The 12,725-nt window shown below is 46.9% G+C and overlaps 1 protein-coding gene across 2 annotated transcripts in view; it reads right to left on the bottom strand.

The window, feature by feature from the left end:
- LOC137434965 (TATA-box-binding protein) overlaps positions 1-12,725 on the bottom strand; it is a 64,347-nt gene that overhangs the window by 36,162 nt on the left and 15,460 nt on the right. The gene's annotated exons all lie outside the window — the stretch shown is intronic.

The raw sequence follows: 12,725 nt of genomic DNA on the forward strand, positions 1-12,725 counted from the left end.
TCTCCGTTCTCAAGACCGAACTCTCTTATCTGTCTCCCTCTTCCAAATCCTGGTGGCGTCTGGTCAAATCTGTTTCTGATGTTTGTTCCCCCTCCATCCCCTCCCTTACCTCAAACGGCTACTCAGCTGAGTCCGCACGTGAAAAAGCTGAATGCCTCAACTCTGTGTTTGCCTCTAAATCTTTTGTCCCAAACCCATCCCTCTCTGTACCCACCATACCCAGTCGTACCCTGCTGCTCCTGGACTCCGTGTCCTTTCCTCCTGACAAGGTGGAAAAGTTTCTGTCAACCCTCGACTCTAATTCTGCAACTGGACCTGGACCTGACGGCATCAGCCCACGGGTCCTAAAATCCTGTTTTTCCGCTCTTTCACTCCCTCTCTCTGTTCTCTTCACCCTCTCTTTTGCTCGAGGTCAACTGCCATCTGCTTGGAAATCAGCCAACATCACCGCTTTACACAAAAAAGGTGCACAAACAGATCCTAGCAACTACAGACCAATCAGCCTTCTCCCAATTATCAGCAAAGTCATGGAATCCATCATTGCTTCAGATATGAAATCTTTCCTCTTCTCCAATGGCTTGATCTCTGATCATCAATTTGGTTTCAGACCAGGTCACTCTACTCTGGACATGCTGCTTCTGCTGTCTCAACAATGGATGGAGGTCCTCAATTCCAAACAGGAAATTAGAGCTGTCTCCCTCGACATATCACGTGCCTTCGATACGGTCTGGCACCCCACTCTGCTCACCAAACTCTCCTCCTTTGGTATCCATGGAAATCTCCACGCATGGCTGGCGGACTTCCTCTCTAGTCGTAGTCAACGTGTGGCCCTGAATGGGTTTCTCTCATCTCCTCTTCCTGTTCAGACTGGAGTTCCCCAAGGCAGTGTTCTGGGCCCTGTGCTTTTCTGGTCTTCATCAATGATCTCTCCGACTCTCTTGAAAATCCTCTCTATCTCTTTGCTGATGACTCCACTCTCTGCCGCTCCATTCCTCATCCCTCAGATCGGCAGTCTGCAGCCTCCTCACTCTCTGCAGACCTGGACAAAATCACTGACTGGGCAAACAAGTGGAACATGTCTTTCGATCCTGACAAATCTCACACTCTTACGATGTCTCTCCGAAAAGACCGACTGGACAACCCTCCCATCCACTTTCTGAATAATCCTCTCCAAGTAGTTCTGTCACTCAAGCTTTTGGGTCTCACTATCTGCCATGATCTTTCCTGGGAAACCCACATTTCAAATCTGGCCTCCAAAGCCAGTCACCGACTGGGCATCCTCCATCATGCGAAGTCCTTCCTTGGCACACCTGAGCTCCTCACGACATACAAGGCTTTCATCCGCAGGTCAATGGAATACTGCTCTCCCCTCTGGGCTGGTGCTCCTGCCTCACACCTAGCTCGTCTTCATGCTGTTGAAACCAAAGCGTTCAGAATCATTGGAATCTCCCGTGATGAAGCTACCTCCGAGGGCCTTTCACCAACTCACCGCAGGCAGGTTTGTGGTCTTTCTGTCTTCTACCGACTCCTCTCCGGCCTTGCTCCCCCAGGTCTCTCTGTGCTCTGTCCCCCAAATATTCCTGCAGGTCACACAAGATCTGCCAGTAACCCTCTTATGATTAAACTGCCAAAATCAAGACTCTCTATTCACCTTCACTCTTTCATTCCTCTTTTCTCCAGCCTCTGGAACAAACTCCCTCAATCTCTTCAATCCCACTCCTCCCTCCAGGTCTTTAAAACGGCTGTCCACCACCATCTCTTATCTTATCTTCTCCCATCCAAAACCTTGATCTTTTCTACCCCCGTTAATTCACCCCAGATCCACTTTTTTGAAATACTGACTTCTTTCCTGGAAGTCCTAGCAGTGTCCACATGTTTTTTTTTTACCTCTCCCACCTCCCCCCCCCCTCCCCCCTTTGCCATGCCTCCTCCCCCCCACAGATCTCCTGATGTCCCTGCTCTCCATCTTGTTCTCCCGCTCCCTTTATCATATGTTTTATGTGTCAGTTTGTCTTTTTTGTGATCAATGTTAGCTCTTACATGAGCCTCGACCTTGTATACAAAAAAAGAAAAAAAAAGTTATTGTAAAATAAGTATCATGTGGGTTTACTAGCACACAGTGCGTTCAGAAAGTATTCACACCCTTTGTCTTTTTCACATTTTGTTGTGTTACAGCATTAATTAAAAATGGATTATATTGAGATATTTTGTCACTGATTGACACATTAATTCGCCATAATGACAAAGTGGAATACTTTTTTAGAAATCTTTACAAAACAATTGACAATGAATTGCAGAAATTTCGAATTTAAACAAGTATTCAATCCTCTGAGACAATACCTTGAAGAAGCACTTTCGGCAGCGATTACAGCTTCGAGTTTTGTTGTGTGTGTCCATATCAGCTTTGCACATCTGGATTTGGGGAGGTTCTCCCATTCTTCTTTGCAGATTTGCTCAAGCTCTGTCAAGTTGGATGGGGAGCGTCGGTGAACAGTAATCTTTAAGTCTTTCCACAGATTCTCAATGGGATGCAAGTCTGGGCTTTGTCTGAGCCACTCAAGGGCTTTCCCATTTTAGTGAGGTGGGGGGGGGGGGGGGGGGGGGTTTGTGTGCAGTTCATGTTAATTTTGGGCAACCACTATAAATGTATTCTACTGGGTCCTACTAATCGGAAAAATGATGTCGCCATTTTTTCTGTTGACCTTTAGTGACCTTGACTCAAGGTTTTTTTTTTGTTTTTTTTTGGGTTTTTTTGTATACAAGATCGAGGCTCGTGAAAGAGATAACATTAATCACACAAAAAGACAAACCGACACACAAAACACAAAAAACAAGGGGAGCGGCAGACAAGATTGGGAGAGAGGGGGAAGGACAAAAACACAACATTTGAGAGCAGGGACATCGGGAGATCTGTGGGAAGGAGAGGGTTTGGGGGGAGGACTCTGGGGTGGGGAACATATGAACACTGCAAGGACTCTGGGGTGAATTACTGGGGGTAGAAAAGATCAAGGTTTTCGATGGGGGAAGATAAGAGATAGTGGTGAACAGCTGTTTTAAAGACCTGGAGGGAAGTGTGGGATTGAAGGGAGTGGGGGAGTTTGTTCCAGAGGCGGGAGAAAAGGGGAATGAAAGAGTGAAGGTGAGCAGAGAGCCTAGACTTTGGCAGTTTAACCATAAGAGGGTTGCAGGCAGATCTTGTGCGACCTGAAGGAATATTGGGGGGACAGAGCACAGAGAGAGCTGGGGGAGCAAGGCCGAAGAGGAGTCGGTAGAAGACAGCAACCTGCCTGCGGTGAGTGAGTGAAAGGCCCTCGGAGTTGACAACATCGCAGGAGATTCCAATGATTCTGAAAGCTTTGGCCTCAACAGCGTGAAGCCGAGCAAGGTGTGAGGCAGGAGCACCAGCCCAGAGGGGGGAACAGTATTCCATTGAGCTGCGGATGAAAGCCTTGTATGTGGTGAGGAGCTCAGGTGTGCCAAGGAAGAACTTCACACGCCGGAGGATGCCCAGTCGGCGACTGGCTTTGGAGGCCAGCTTGGAAATGTGGTTTTCCCAAGAAAGATCATGGCAGATAGTGAGACGCAAAAGCTTGAGCGACAGAACTTCTTGGAGAGGATTGTTGAGAAAGTAGATGGGAGGGTTGTCCAGTCGGTCCTTTCGGAGAGACATTGTAAGAGTGTGAGATTTGTCAGGATTGAAAGACATGTTCCACTTGTTTGACCAGTCTGTGATTTTGTCCAGGTCTGCAGAGAGTGAGGAGGCTGCAGACTGCAGATCTGCGGGATGAGGAATGGAGCGGCAGATAGTGGAGTCATCAGCAAAGAGATAGAGAGGATTTTCCAGAGAGTCGGAGAGGTCATTGATGAAGACCAGAAATAGCACAGGGCCCAGAACACTACCTTGGGGAACTCCAGCCAGAACAGGCAGGGAAGATGAGAGAAATCCATTCAGGGCCACACATTGCCTACGACCAGAGAGGAAATCCGCAAGCCATGAGTGGAGATTTCCCCTGAATACCATAGGAGGTGAGTTTGGTGAGCAGAGCTGGGTGCCAGACCGTATCGAAGGCACGTGATATGTTAAGTGAGACAGCTCTGATTTCCTGTTTGGCATTGAGGACCTCCATCCATTGTTGAGACAGCAGAAGCAACATGTCCAGAGTAGAATGACCTGGTCTGAATCCAAATTGATGATCAGAGATCAAACCATTGGAGAAGAGGAAGGATTTGATATCTGAAGCAATGATGGATTCCATTACTTTGCTGATAATTGGGAGCAGGCTGATTGGTCTGTAGTTGCAAGGATCTCTTTTTGCCCCTTTTTTGTGTAAAGCGGTAATGTTTGCTGATTTTCAAGATGCTGGCAGATGACCTTGAGCAAAAGAGAGGGTGAAAAGAACAGAGAGAGGGTGAGATAGAGCGGCAGAGCAGGACTTTAGGACCCGAGGGCTGATGCCATCTGGTCCAGTTGCAGAATCAGAGTCGAGGTTTGATAAAAACTTCTCCACCTTGTCAGGAGAGAAGGACACAGAGTCCAGGAGCAGTTGGGTTCGACTGGGAAAGGTGGGAACAGAGAGAGATGGGTTTGGGACACAAGATTTTGAGGCAAACACAGAGTTGAGGCATTCGGCTTTGTCACGTGCGGTGTCAACTGTGTAGCCATTTGAGGTAAGGGAGGGGATGGAGGGGGAACAAACACCAGAAACGGATTTGACCAGACGCCACCAGGATTTGGAGGAAGGGGACAGGTTTGAGAGTTCAATCTTGAGTGTGGAGAGATAGTGCTTCCTGGCACTCCTGAGGGTAGAAACACACTTGTTTCGAGCTTGGTGGAAGGAACTGAGATTGCCTTCAGTTGGATTTGCCTTCCAAGACGCAAAGGCAAGTTGTTTCAGGGCAACTGCCTCACCACAAGATTCAGTGTACCATGGACGGGAGGAAGGGTAAGACAACTGAAGACGATATGGGATAAATCTGTGCATGAGAGAGCAGTTTGCTTTGGAAGAATTCCCAGGCAGAATTGATGTCAGAGGCATTAGAGATGGGAGACCAGTCCAGTTGATTGATGGCTGCTTGCAGACCGTGCCAGTCGGCCTGAGTGAAATGCCAGACTCGTCGGCGCTGAGGAGGCTCTCTGAGAATGGCCAGTGAGATGTCCACTTTAACAAGCACATGATCAGAAGAACCGATTGGAGCAGAAGAAGAGCAGCAGACATTTGTAGGGAAGTTAGTCATAACCAAGTCCAGAAGAGAAGATACTCCATTGACTGAGATCCGGGTCGGGAAATTGACAGATTGTGTCAGTCCCAATGAGTCGCAGAAGTCCTTTGCTGAGGTGCCATGGCTGGTGAGAGATGAATCCACACCCAGCCAGCATGATGACAGTTGAAGTCGCCACATATGAGGAAGAGAGAGTTTGGATGAGTTGATAGAAGTTGGTCCATGTTGTCCGACAGAGAAATGTAAATGGAGTCATTACTGTGTGGAGGACGGTACAGAACACATATTAACAAAAGGTGGGAGCGGAGAGGAAGCCGTAGCCAGAGGTACTCCTGTGGGTGGGGTGGAGAGAGGGCAGTGCAGGGAGAGTGAGGAAGAGAGTTTTTGATAAAGATAGCCACCCCACCACCAGGACGAGGATCAGGTCTATCATACCAGAGGAGGGAGTAACCAGGAAGAGATATTAAGGAATCAGAGACATCTTGAAGGAGGAAAATTTCTGTTAAGCAGATCAAGTCTGGATTTTCAGAAGCAACCTGAATGGAGAGATCAATCAGGTTTGAGCGAAGGCCCCGGATGTTTGAGGTCCATACCGTTAGTGAGAAGAGAGGGGGAGCATCGGGTGCAGGACAGGGGAGGGGAGGGGTAAGGTCAGATGAAGGGTGAGAGGGGGATATAGGAAGAGCAGTTGATAGTGTGTCAGAGATTACCGAAGAGTTACAAGAAAGGGAAGGATGAGGAGGACGAAAGGTTTGATGGTGATGGAATGAGGCACAGTGAGAGTTTGTTTGAGGGGGGGCAGAGGAAAGTAGAAGGTTGGGGGAGGTGGAGGTATGACATAGGAGGGAGAGGAAGTGGGGAGGAGGCAGCTTTGAGAAGGAGGTGGGAGGAGGGAGAATTTGGGAGGGATGGTTGGGGGGGAGATTTGAAGGGGAGGGGCAAGGGGGGAGTTTAGAAAGTGGATGATTAATGAAAGATGAACATCTATCTATAATTCCAGCAATCTCTGTGTGTCTGTGTGTCTGTGTGTCTGTGTGTCTGTGTGTCTGTGACCGCTGTTTCTCGACAACCACGGGTCCGATATACTTGAAACTTGCCAGGTATATTGCTGGGGACCCGAGGATGTGCCTTTTCAAGGTTTGAAATTAATCGGACAAGTACTTACCGAGCTATGGCGATTTAGCCGTTCGCCGTTCGCTTTGGCGTTGCGAATGGACCAAACCATTCATGTAAATAGAGGGGGGGGGGGGGTTCTGTGGTCGTTCGCTTTGGCTTTGCGAATGGACCAAACCATTCATGTAAATAGAGGGGGGGGTTCTGTGGTCGTTCGCTTTGGCTTTGCGAATGGACCAAACCATTCATGTAAATAGAGGGGGGGGGGGTTCTGTGGTCGTTCGCTTTGGCTTTGCGAATGGACCAAACCATTCATGTAAATAGAGGGGGGGGGGGGTTCTGTGGTCGTTGCGAATGGACCAAACCATTCACATCGAATCATCGAATCACATCGAATGGACCAAACCGTTCGCTTTGGACCAAACCATTGCATGTAAATAGAGGGGGGGGGGTTCTGTGGTCGTTGCGAATGGACCAAACCATTCATGTAAATAGAGGGGGGGGGGGGGTTCTGTGGTCGTTACTGCCACGTGGTTTCAAAGTTTTTTTTTGTTGTTGTTGTTTGCACGCATGTTTTTTTGCACCCACGTACGGGCACGCCCTAGGATGTTTACACACACACACCCCTACACAAATTTTTTTTTTTTTTTTTTTTGGCAAGGAACGGGCACCCACGTACGGGCACATCCTAGCTTATATATAGTACGGGCATGCCCTAGTATATAACAAATTGGGTTTGTTGTGATTTTCAAGTTAGCGATTCGTTTAAGAACGATGGAGGAGGGATGGAATGAATGAGAATTTAGAGCATGGAGTGATTTGGAATCATAAGAGATTGAATATTTTTTTGAAATGGAATGAGTTGAAGAGGAAATTGAAAGGAGCCTTTTAAATGAGAAGAAAAACAGCGTGTTTTAATAAACCACTGAATAAAACACTGAAGGGGATAGTTGAAACATATTTAAACAGAACTGTGAAGAACAATCTTAGATTCACAAAATACCAATGGGGAGAGGAAGCCTAGAGCGACGACCACGAGTCACTTGAACAGGGCAAAAGGTGGAAGGCAAGGGGAAAATGGGGGCGGGGCGAGACAGCGCACGTGGGCAGAGGCAAAAGCACACGAGGAGAAAGGGAAATAAAAGTTTTTTGTTTGTTTGTTTTTTTGTTTGTTTTTGGGGGGGGTGTGGGGGTTATAACGTTAGACAAATAGTAGATGTTTGGTGAAGCTTGGTGGAGAAGGGGAAATCAAAAAAGCTAGCAAAACAGCGAAGGAAGGAACAACCTTCAACGGGGGAAGCCTGAGGCTGCAAGGCCTTGCTCCCGACGCGGCAAACAAACGATTAATTTATGAAAGATAAACACCGAGAAACTTCCAAGGGGGACACTATAAGTTCACACACCGAACGATAAATACAGTTTCGACAAAATACAATTGTGAACAGACTTAACTTTGAAAAACGTTGAGACCGTGTGGACCGTCGAAAACCCCTGCCACCGTCTCCAAGATCTCGCGAGATCAAGGTTAAAGTTCAAACGTCATTACAGTGACCATACTTGATTCAAAGTATATCGACCTTGGTACCAAAATGTGGCAAATTTCACAAGGAACATTGATTATGACATTTGTTTTGTCATTTGCCCTCTCAGATGTTTGCAATATGCAAATTAATAAGCAAATGACCTAATAAGAGAAAAAATATGCATAATTAACATATAGTCTTCACCATACACGTAAATCCTATCACTTCGCATTATTATTGAATGCCAATCATTAGTTACCATCTCAAATGTGTTCTGATGGATCCTAAACTGGAAAAATATGTTGCTTATTGTTTTCTGTTGACATCTTCTTGATATTAACTGACCTTTGACATGTACTTGACTTTACTTACCTTGACCCAAGGTGAAATGTCAAATGTCCTTTTTAACCATGTGATCACCCTCTCCCCAGATCTTTTCTGAAAGACCTTTCTGAATTTGCTTTCTTTTCTGAAACTACACACACGATTTTGATGAAACTTGACCATAACCTTCACCACCCGTGATGTGCCAAAGTTTGTTCACGGCATTTAAAAAAAAAAAAAAATTAAAAGATCGGGCCCTGAGGAGGGTTATGGGAGGGGGGTTCCCCACCCAAAGTAGGTATTTGCTCTTTTGTCTGAAACTACACACACAATTTCAATGAAACCTGACCACAACCTTCATCACCTGTGATGCATCAAGGTTTGTTCATGGCATAAAAAAACAAAAAATCAGGGTTCAAGGGGATGTGTGGTGGGTTTGACCCATAGAGATATGCTGATGTGTGGGTTCACTAACTTCCCTGCAAATGTCTGCTGCTCTTCTTCTGCTCCAATCGGTTCTTCTGATCATTTCCTTGTTAAAATGGACATCTCTCTGGCCATTCTCAGAGAGCCTCCTCAGTGCCGACTAGTCTGGCATTTCACTCATGCTGACTGGCAAGGTTTTCAAGCAGCCATCAATCATCCGGACTGGTCTGGGAGACCAGTACTGCCTCTGACATAAACTCTCGACTGCCTCTGACATAAACTCTTTCTGGGAATTCTTCCAAAGTAAACTGATCTCTCTCATGCACAGATTTATCCTATCTTGTCATCAGGTGTCAGACCCTTCCTACCGTCCATGGTACACTGCAGCTTGTGGTGAGGCAGTTGCCATGAAGCAACTTGCCTTCACCTCATGAAAGGCTGATCCAACTGAAGGTAATCTCAGTTCCTTTCACAAAGCTCGGAACAAGTGTGTGTCTACCCTCAGGAGAGCCAGGAAACAATATCTCTCTACTCTCAAGACAGAACTCTCAAACCTGTCTCCCGCCTCCAAATCCTGGTGGCATCTGGTCAAATCTGTTTCTGGTGTTTGTTCCCCCTCCAGCCCCTCCTTTACCTCAAATGGCTACACAGCTGACACCGCACGCGAAAAAGCCGAATGCCTCAACTCTGTTTGCCTCAAAATCTTGTGTCCCGAACCCATCTCTCTCTATACCCACCTTTCCCAGTCGAACCCAGCTGCTCCTGGACTGTGTCCTTCTCTCCTGACAAGGTGGAGAAGTTGTCAAACCTCGACTGATTCTGCAACTGGACCAGACGGCATCAGCCCACGGGTCCGAAAATCCTGCTCTGCCACTCTTTCACACCCTCTCTCTCTGTTCTCTTCACCCTCTCTTTTGCTCAAGTTCAGCTGCCATCTGCTTGGAAATCAGCCAACATTACCGCTTTACACAAAAAATGTGCAAAAATAGATCCCTGCAACGACAGACCAATCAGCCTGCTCCCAATAATCAGCAAGGTCATGGAATCAATCATCACTTATGACATCAAATCCGTCCTCTTCTCCAATGGCTTGATCTCAGATCATCAATTTGGTTTCAGACCAGGTCACTCTACTCTGGACATGCTGCTTCTGCTGTCTCAACAATGGATGGAGGTCCTCAATGTCAAACAGGAAATTAGAGCTGTCTTCCTTGACATACAATGCATTCAGAAAGTATTCAGACCCCTTCACTTTTTTCACATTTTGTTATGTTGCAGCCGTATGCTGAAATCGTTTAAATTCATTTTTTTCCTTCATCAATCGACACTCAATACCCCATAATGACAAAGAGAAAACAGGATTTTAGAAAGTTTTGCAAATTTATTAAAAAGAAAAAACTGAAATATCACATTGACATAAGTATTCAGACTCTTACCTCATTACTTTTTTGAACCACCTTTGGCAGCGATTACAGCCTCTAGTCTTCTTGGGTATGACGCGACAAGCTTTGCACACCTGGATTTGGGGATTTTCTGCCATTCTTCTCTGCAGATCCTCTCAAGCTCTGTCAGGTTGGATGGGGACCATCAATGGACAGCCATTTTCAGGTCTCTCCAGAGATGTTCGATTGGGTTCAAGTCAGGGATCTGGCTGGGCCACTCAAGGACCTTCACAGAGTTGTCCCTAAGCCACTCCTGTGTTGTCTTGGCTGTGCGCTTAGGGTCATTGTCCTGTTGGAAGGTGAACCTTCGGCCCAGTCTGGGGTCCTGAGCGCTCTGTTTCAGGTTTTCATTGAGGATATCTCTGTACTTTGCTCCGTTCATTGTTCCCTCAACTCTGACCAGTCACCCAGTCCCTGCTGCTGAAAAACACCCCCACAACATGATGCTGCCACCACCATGCTTCACTGTTGGGATGGTATTGGGCAGGTGATGAACGGTGCCTGGTTTCCTCCAGACATGACGCTTATAATTGAGGCCAAACAGTTCAATCTTGGTTTCATCAGACCACAGAATCTTGTTTCTCATAGTCTGAGTCCTTTCAGTGCTTTTTTGCAAACTCCAAGTGGGCTTTCATGTGTCTTTCACTGAGGAAAGGCTTCCGTCTGGACACTCTGCCATAAAGCCCAGATTGGTGGAGTGTTGCAGTGATGGTTGTCCTTCTGGAAGTTTCTCCCATCTCCACACAGGATCTCTGGCGCTAAGAGTGACCATCGGGTTATTGGTCACCTCTATTACCAAGGCCCTTCTCCCCCAATTGCTCAGTTTGTCCGGGCGGCGAGCTCTAGGAAGAGTCCTGGTTGTTCCAAACTTCTTCCATTTAAGAATTATGGAGGCCACTGTGCTCTTGGGAACCTTCAATGCAGCAGAATTTTTTTTTGTAGGCTTCCCCAGAACTGTGCCTCGACACAATCCTGTCTCTGAGCTCTGCAGGCAGGTCATTCGACCTCATGGCTTGGTTTTTGCTCTGATATGCATTGTCAGCTGTGAGACCTTATATAGATAGGTGTGTGCCTTTCCAAATCATGTCCAATCAATTGAATTTACCACAGGTGGACTCCAACCAAGGTGTAGAAACATCGCAAAGATGATCAAGAGAAATGGGAAGAATCTGAGCTAAATTTCAAGCGTCATCGCAAAGGGTCTGAATACTTATGTAAATGTGATATTTCAGTTTTTTCTTTTAATAAATTTGCAAAACTTTCTAAAATCCTGTTTTCTCTTTGTCATTATGGGGTATTGAGTGTAGATTGATGAGGGAAAAAATGAATTTAAACGATTTCAGCATAAGGCTGCAACATAACAAAATGTGAAAAAGCGAAGGGGTCTGAATACTTTCTGAATGCACTGTATCACGTACCTTCAATATGGTCTGGCACCCCGCTCTGCTCACCATACTCTCCTCCTATGGTATCCATCGAAATCTCCACGCATGGCTTGCGGGCTTCCTCTCTGGTCGTAGTCAACGTGTGGCCCTGAATGGATTTCTCTCATCCCCCCTTCCTGTTCAGGCTGGAGTTCCCCAAGGCAGTGTTCTAGGCCATGTGCTTTTTCTGGTCTACATCAATGATCTCTCCGACTCTCCTGGAAAATCCTCTCTTTCTCTTTGCTGATGACTCCACTCTCTGCTGCTCCATTCCTCATCCCTCAGATCGGCAGTCTGCAGCCTCCTCACTCTCTGCAGACCTGGACAAAAATCACAGTCTGGTCAAATAAGTGGAACATGTCTTTCAATCCTGACAAATCTCACACTCTTACGACGTCTCTCCAAAAAGACCGACTGGACAACCCTCCCCTCAACTTTCTGAACAATCCTCTCCAAGAAGTTCTGTCACTCAAGCTTTTGGGTCTCACTATCTGCCATGATGTTTCCTGGGAAAACCACATTTCCAAGCTGACCTCCAAAGCCAGTCGCCGACTGGGCATCCTCCGTCATGCGAAGTCCTTCCTTGGCACACCTGAGCTCCTCACCACATACAAGGCTTTCATCCGCAGCTCAATGGAATACTGTTCTCCCCTCTGGGCTGGTGCTCCTGTCTCGCACCTAGCTCGTCTTCACACTGTTGAAACCAAAGCTTTCAGAATCATTGGAATCTCCCACGATGAAGCCAACTCCGAGGGCCTTTCACTCAATCACAGCAGGCAGGTTGGTGGTCTTTCAGTCTTCTACCGACTCCTCTCCGGCCTAGCTCCCACAGCTCTGTCTGTGCTCTGTCCCCCAAATATTCCTACAGGTCGCACAAGATCTGCCTGCAACCCTCATATGGTCAAACAGCCAAAATCAAGACTCTCTATTCACCTTCACTCTTTCATTCCTCTTTTCTCCGGCCTCTGGAACAAACTCCCTCACTCTCTTCAATCCCACTCCTCCCTCCAGGTCTTTAAAACAGCTGTTCACCACCATCTCTTAACTTCCCCCATCCAAAACCTTGATCTTTTCTACCCCCGTTAATTCACCCCAGATCCACTTTTTTGAAATACCAACTTCTTTCCTGGAAGTCCTATCATTGTGCATTTGTTTTATACCTCTCCCACCCCCCCCCCTCCATCCCCCTTCCCATGCTTCCTCCCCCCCAAGCCCTCTCCCTCCAACAGATCTCCCTGCTCTCAAACGTTGTA

Source organism: Myxine glutinosa, chromosome 9 (genome assembly GCF_964187855.1).
Source record: "Myxine glutinosa chromosome 9, kmMyxGlut1.1, whole genome shotgun sequence".
NCBI classification, from domain to species: Eukaryota; Metazoa; Chordata; class Myxini; order Myxiniformes; family Myxinidae; genus Myxine; species Myxine glutinosa.